Below are 7,227 nucleotides of genomic sequence, written 5' to 3'. Positions count from 1 at the left end.
TCTCTGTCTCTCTCTCCCCCTCCCTTCTCCTGCTCCCCCCTCACATAAGAACTCACTGGTCCCTCCCTTAGGAATGTGTGATCTGAGCTTCCAGCGGCTATATCTGCAGCAGTAAGCTACTAAGACCAAGCTAAAATGGCAGCTGGTATTGGAGGGAGCTTCTAGGGATTTTTACTCAGGTAAAGCTTTCTGCAGAATAAATATAGCACCAAGATGACTTTCCTTCACCTTTAAAAAGCAAGTAAACCCCTTACCCACTGATTTAATTGGTGCCTGCCTTGAAAGGCAAATAAAAGCTACTAACATTGTTTACTCCTAATAATTTAGCCTCACTAGTGAAGCTAGAACACTATATGTATTCTGTAGAATGCCTTACCATACCTCACTAAACAGCCCTAGCTTGGTGTGATGTCACTTCCTTCTTCTGCCTGTATCTCTCCCTGCTTAGTGGTAGCTCTGGGCTCAGATTACAGAAGGGAGGGGAAGACAAAAGCAAGCTGTGCAGGCTCATGCCCAGAGCAAGAGGTTTGAGCTGAGAGTAGAACTATGACACAGAAGCCCATGTTTGAACAACAGAAGCAAAGGAATGTTGTTTCTTTTGACAGGACTCCTTGACAGAGTGTAAATGGCTGTATTTACATAGACCTTTCTGATAAAGCTTAAATGGCTTTAACCTTTCCTTCTCTTTTGAAAGTATCTGGGCTGCAGTGGGTACCCACTTTTTTTAAAAAAAGTTGTACAACCTGGTTGACAGTTGCCATCTTTGGCTACATCATTATTGCCCATCAGCAATAATGTTGTTTCCTTGCGAGGCAATTTGGGGAAACCAAAACAATGCATATGTTTTCCCACTGGAGATTTACATTATTGCTGGCGGGAAAGCATTTGCAGGAGATTAGTTGCCCTTCGTAGAGGAGATTTATCTCAGATGACTAATCTGCTAGTGTGCCATCAGCCTGCTGTGCCACGAGTCTCAGAGGTGGCACGGGGGTGCTAGGGACTACTGTACAAAGTGCATTTATGCTTTTCTTGCTAAAAGTGCAGCATTTCTAATGAACAAACTAAAATACTGCTATTAAAGTTACTCACCTTGCCTAATGGTTGAAGAGCCCCTGATCGAGGAGAATTTTGAGGGGACACTGACCACAAACTGCTCTTTGCTACAATCAACAAAGGTTTGTCATAAAATGTGTAAACATGGGTTATATAGCATTCATATAAACAAAGAATTCCAGGGGAAAATGGGATTTTGGTCAGATTAATCAGAAATAGAGTTGGTCAGAAAGTGAATTTTAAATAGCCAAGCTGCAAATAATTGAAGCTATTTCTGTAAAAATTCAAGTAAGAATTATTCTTGTGGAATTTTAGACAGCTTCGACCAAGATACTTATGTACATGTAGACTTGGATTTCATCATCAGTCAAGATCCATGGTAGCAGTATTTTAAAGCAAGCCGCACAGACAAGATCCCATCTTCAGTTCATAGTCTGTGTCCTTGCAGGAAAAGACTAGACAGGATTTGCAGCAGTCTAATAAAGGAATGTGCAGCTTTAGGATAACACTCAGCATGTTGCACAAATGATGCAAAACCACTTAAACAAATTAAAAAGATACATGTCCCATTATTCAAAGATACACTAGCTTGGAAGGGTGGGAGCTATAACTTGGAGCTGGCCACTGCTCATGTATAAACTATAGCAAAAAGGGAAAGTTGTGCTCACCCACTAGATTTCAAACCATTAGGTGGGGGTGCAATGAGGCTGTGACCACAGAATTCATATGAACAACAACAAGAGGTTCTCTGCACTCACTCGATTTACAGTGGCTTGCAAAAGTATTCGGCCCCCTTGAACTTTTCCACATTTTGTCACATTACAGCCACAAACATGAATCAATTTTATTGGAATTCCACGTGAAAGACCAATACAAAGTGAGGTACACGTGAGAAGTGGAACGAAAATCATACATGATTCCAAACATTTTTTACAAATAAATAACTGCAAAGTGGGGTGTGCGTAATTATTCAGCCCCCTGAGTCAATACTTTGTAGAACCACCTTTTGCTGCAATTACAGCTGCCAGGCTTTTAGGGTATGTCTCTACCAGCTTTGCACATCTAGAGACTGAAATCCTTGCCCATTCTTCTTTGCAAAACAGCTCCAGCTCAGTCAGATTAGTTGGACAGCGTTTGTGAACAGCAGTTTTCAGATCTTGCCACAGATTCTCGATTGGATTTAGATCTGGACTTTGACTGGGCCATTCTAACACATGGATATGTTTTGTTTTAAACCATTCCATTGTTGCCCTGACTTTATGTTTAGCGTCATTGTCCTGCTGGAAGGTGAACCTCCGCCCCAGTCTCAAGTCTTTTGCAGACTCCAAGAGGTTTTCTTCCAAGATTGCCCTGTATTTGGCTCCATCCATCTTCCCATTAACTCTGACCAGCTTCCCTGTTCCTGCTGAAGAGAAGCACCCCCAGAGCATGATGCTGCCACCACCATATGTGACAGTGGGGATGGTGTGTTCAGAGTGATGTGCAGTGTTAGTTTTCGGCCACACTAAGCGTTTTGCATTTTGGCCAAAAAGTTCCATTTTGGTCTCATCTGACCAGAGCACCTTCTTCCACAATGTTTGCTGTGTCCCCCACATGGCTTGTGGCAAACTGCAAACGGGACTTCTTATGGTTTTCTGTTAACAATGGCTTTCTTCTTGCCACTCTTCCATAAAGGCCAACTTTGTGCAGTGCACGACTAATAGTTGTCCTATGGACAGATTCCCCCACCTGAGCTGAAGATCTCTGCAGCTCGTCCAGAGTCACCATGGGCCTCTTGGCTGCATTACTGATCAGCGCTCTCCTTGTTCGGCCTGTGAGTTTAGGTGGACGGGCCTTGTCCTGGTAGGTTTACAGTTGTGCCATACTCCTTCCATTTCTGAATGATTGCTTGAACAGTGCTCCGTGGGAAATCTTTTTGTAGCCTAAGCTGCTTTAAATTTCTCAATAACTTTATCCCTGAACTGTCTGGTGTGTTCTTTGGACTTCATGGTGTTGTTGCTCCCAATATTCTCTTAGACAACCTCTGAGGCCGTCACAGAGCAGCTGTATTTGTACTGACATTAGATTACACACAGATGCACTCTATTTAGTCATTAGCACTCATCAGGCAATGTCTATGGGCAACTGACTGCACTCAGACCAAAGGGGGCTGAATAATTACGCACACCCCACTTTGCAGTTATTTATTTGTAAAAAATGTTTGGAATCATGTATGATTTTCGTTCCACTTCTCAAGTGTACACAACTTTGTATTGGTCTTTCACGTGGAATAAAATTGATTCATGTTTGTGGCTGTAATGTGACAAAATGTGGAAAATTCAAGGGGGCCGAATACTTTTGCAAGCCACTGTATATAGTAGGTGTTAACCAACTAAGAAATGCTCTCCCCTTTAACAGTAGCTAAATGCACAGAATGGCTTAAGGTGGCCATACACGAGCAGATCCGCTCGCTTGGCGATGTCGCCAAGCGAGCGGATCTTCCCCCGATATCCCCACCTACGGGTGGGCGATATCGGGGAGCATTTAGGCAAAAAAAAAAATAATCTGATCGTTTGGCCCTGGGGCCAAACGATCGGATTATGTGGGCGGCAATGGGGCAGTCGGATCGGGGACCGCATCAACGAGACCGGATTTTCTAACCTGGCCGATCGAGATCTGGCCAATTTCAGGCCAGATATCGGTCGGCCAGGCCGCTCTGCTCTCCCCATACACGGGCCGATTAGCTGCCGAATCTGTCCAAGGGACCGATATCGGCAGCTATAGTCGGCCTGTGTATGGGGACCTTTAGTGTCTTAAATATATTGATAATGTTGAAGTGCAGAGGATCCCTTGCCTCTGTCTATATGAACTATGTGGTCGCAGCCTTAATTGCACCCCATCCTAATGGTTTAAAATTTAGTGGTGAGCACAACTTTCCCTTGTTTGCTATAGTTTATAAAGGAGCAGTGGCCAGCTCCATGTTGTAGCTCCCACCCTTCCCAGCTACAGTCATGTGATGCTAAAGGGCCAATAAACGGGCAACCATTTGGCAGTTTCAACCTTGAAAGCAAGTAAGTTGCAGGTAAAACTCAGTCCCTGTGTTAAATGTATAATGAAGCAGTAGAATTCTTAAAAAATTAGATGAAAGTGAGTGTGGGACTGGCCAGACCAGGGATGACTTTGACATAGTTGGCCAGCTTAAAGTATATTGCAATATATGGACAAACAATCCCTGTTTTATTTAAAGGGGAGATTATGTCCTAGTAGCTAGGAGATTATGTCCTAAATATATATACTAATATTGGGTGAGTGCAGAGGACCCATATTCTCTGTCTATTTGAAGTTGTGAAATATTCTTCTGGTGACCTGCCAACAACATAGTTTTCACCCTTTCATAAATATACCCCATTAAGTAATTAGTAGGGGACCAGGGCGCACATGCTAGAGCACAAGGGGGCACAAGAGAGAGTGCTTCATTTAATAAACTCTGCACCAATTGCATAGAGCAGCGTCAGAAATATACACTTTTATAAGACATACTCTATTAATTTTTGTGACTGTCCAAATGGATGAAAAGACTGTTTATAACATATTTACAATCATTGCTTAACTGTGTTTTTGATCTTACTAGGACTTTGGCTATTTGGCTACTAAGAGCAGATAGGGCTGAGCCAAGCCTTGATAATGATCAATTATTGGCAGTGGCACAACAAGGAAACCTGCTCCAGACAAGGACTGTTGTAAACAACCTGGATTTATAAGGATTTGTTAAAACGACATAATATGGACTTTTCCCCACACCAAATCCAAGACTGAATGCACTCTTTGATCTTTGTGTTGAATTTTGTTGGCACTTACAGATGTTTGTTAATAATACCAATGATACTAACAATTTGGGAAAAGTTCCCTTATGTGTAACCACTTGATTGTATGTGCCACTTAATCTTTGTTACTGTGTGTATTTATATTAATTTATTGCAATCTGCGTTCCCCTCTACTGTATAAATGTACAGCACTGTGTGTACAGTATATATAAAGTTTTATACATGCACGCAAGAACAATTATGGGCAGCGTGGGACTGGCCCACCAGGATACCATAAAAACTCCCAGTGGCCCCAGGGGTCAGTGGGCCCTCCTGCTTACCTAACCATAGTGGCCTTGTATGGCTATCCCAAGGCCATTCTCCATTTCTATATAAGAGAAAAAGAGGAGAAATGGAGGGAAGGACAGATGATAATATGTAAAGAGAAGAGATTTTGAGAATAAATAAGGTAAGTGAAATATGGTCTTGATAGTGGGTAGGTGGTCTAAATTTCTCAGCTTGGTCCATAGCACCTCAGCCCTGCACAGGTTCAGGTACATTGCTGGTGTTTGGGTCTAGCGGCCACTAGATGTTGCTATTGTCTTGTTTTTTAGATTTGAAACTGCACTATACAGTATAAACTCTACTCTAAACATGCAGCAGTGATGTGAGATCCAACAGACATAATGACATAGGGGCTGATTTATATAAGGGTTAAATGATGTCAGTGCAGTTACAATTTCAACCAATAAGCTTGCATTTGTGAACAGTCTGGTACAAGTTGGAAAATGAAAGCAAATATCTGACTGCTATGGGTAACTGCCCTAGTGCACCAATCATTGCAAATCTGCAACATCATCTCTTGCTTAATGGCTATTCTCTGTGTGGATTATCAGGAACTAACCAGACTTCTCTCAAGGGATATATAGCAGTCACTGCCCTCTCTGCACAACTTTTTATAGGACCACTAAAACTGCACATCAGTCAAGACCTCAACAGGGCTCCCAACACGGTAATGGAATTTATTTTAAAAAATCCAGCCTATTATTTATTGTAATGACTTAACCTGTGCCATGTATACTATCATAACATCTTCAAGAAAAAGTAGATACCAGCCAAGGCGCAAACACCCAGCTTGTGCATTGCAAAATCCATGTGATCTCAGAAGCTATTTGCAAAGTATTAGATCAGCTCCCTGCAAAGCTTGGGACATGGAGTCAGAAGTGACTATTGTGAAATTCCTGAATGACTGTATTCTGGATAATAGATCCCATCATCAGTACACCACTTAAAATTCCCATTAAAATGGCAATGCCTCACCCATAGAGCAATGTGTTTTTTATTCCAGTTATCCACATTGCAGGGATCCCCAACCTTTTATACCAGTGAGCCACATTCAAATAGAAAAAGTGTTGGGGAGCAAGACAAGCATGGAAAAAGGTTACCGGGGTGCTAATAAGAGCTATAATTGGCTATTTGATTGCCTCCAAGCCAGGAATTCAAAACTAATCACCTACTTTGAGGCCACTGGGAGCAACATCCACTGGTTGGGGATCACTCGCCCATAGTATAGGCACAGAGATAATCTAAAAGTGTGACTCAGTGATAATAACCCAGGCTATTTTTATACACAAACCCTTACACTTTATTACCAGTCTGTCTAATAGTAATGTACATTTGTATCTATGGGTATGCACACAAACCATTGCTTGCTGCATTTTAGGGTTATCTGAGTTAAAATGATACCAGTGCATTTAAGTGTATTGTTGGATAATGACCCAGCCTATCTCTTGCACATTATTTCTGGTCCACCTGGCCATAGCACTGCACTGCTGGTTTGTGAACTGAAAGATGTTTTAAATTGTGCTTTTTGGATGGGAAGCTATTTGTTTTTGATTGTCGCCAATACTTTTTAAAAGTATTTTTTTTAAAAGTATCAGTTTATTGATTTTCCATATGAACTATAACTATTTTCAGTTTGTTATTGTCCACGGTGAATCCATGAGTTTTCGTTTAAGGGCTATTGCACATGGGAAGTTTTGTCTGTGACTGACATTGAGAATTAAAAATTATGAGAAAACCTGCTATTGAATTTGAATTTTAAGCATGTATTGTGGTTATAAATAACAAGTAACCATCTGATTGGTGGAAGGTTACACATAAACATTTGGAAAAAAATTAGGGGCACCTAATAGATGCAATATGCTGAGCTGCGCAGATTGCTTTTGAATTCTCTACTAGCTAAATTGTCTATGTGTCCACAATTTTCACATGATCTGGTATCCTTAGAGCAGCTGCTATTGGTTACTAGACTTAGGCAAACATAGTCCTTTTAGGGCTGTGGCACACGGGGAGATTAGTCGCCCTCATCAAGGGAGATTTGTCACGGGCG

Source organism: Xenopus tropicalis, chromosome 8 (genome assembly GCF_000004195.4).
Source record: "Xenopus tropicalis strain Nigerian chromosome 8, UCB_Xtro_10.0, whole genome shotgun sequence".
NCBI lineage: Eukaryota > Metazoa > Chordata > Amphibia > Anura > Pipidae > Xenopus > Xenopus tropicalis.
Note: the sequence above shows the minus strand (reverse complement) of the source record.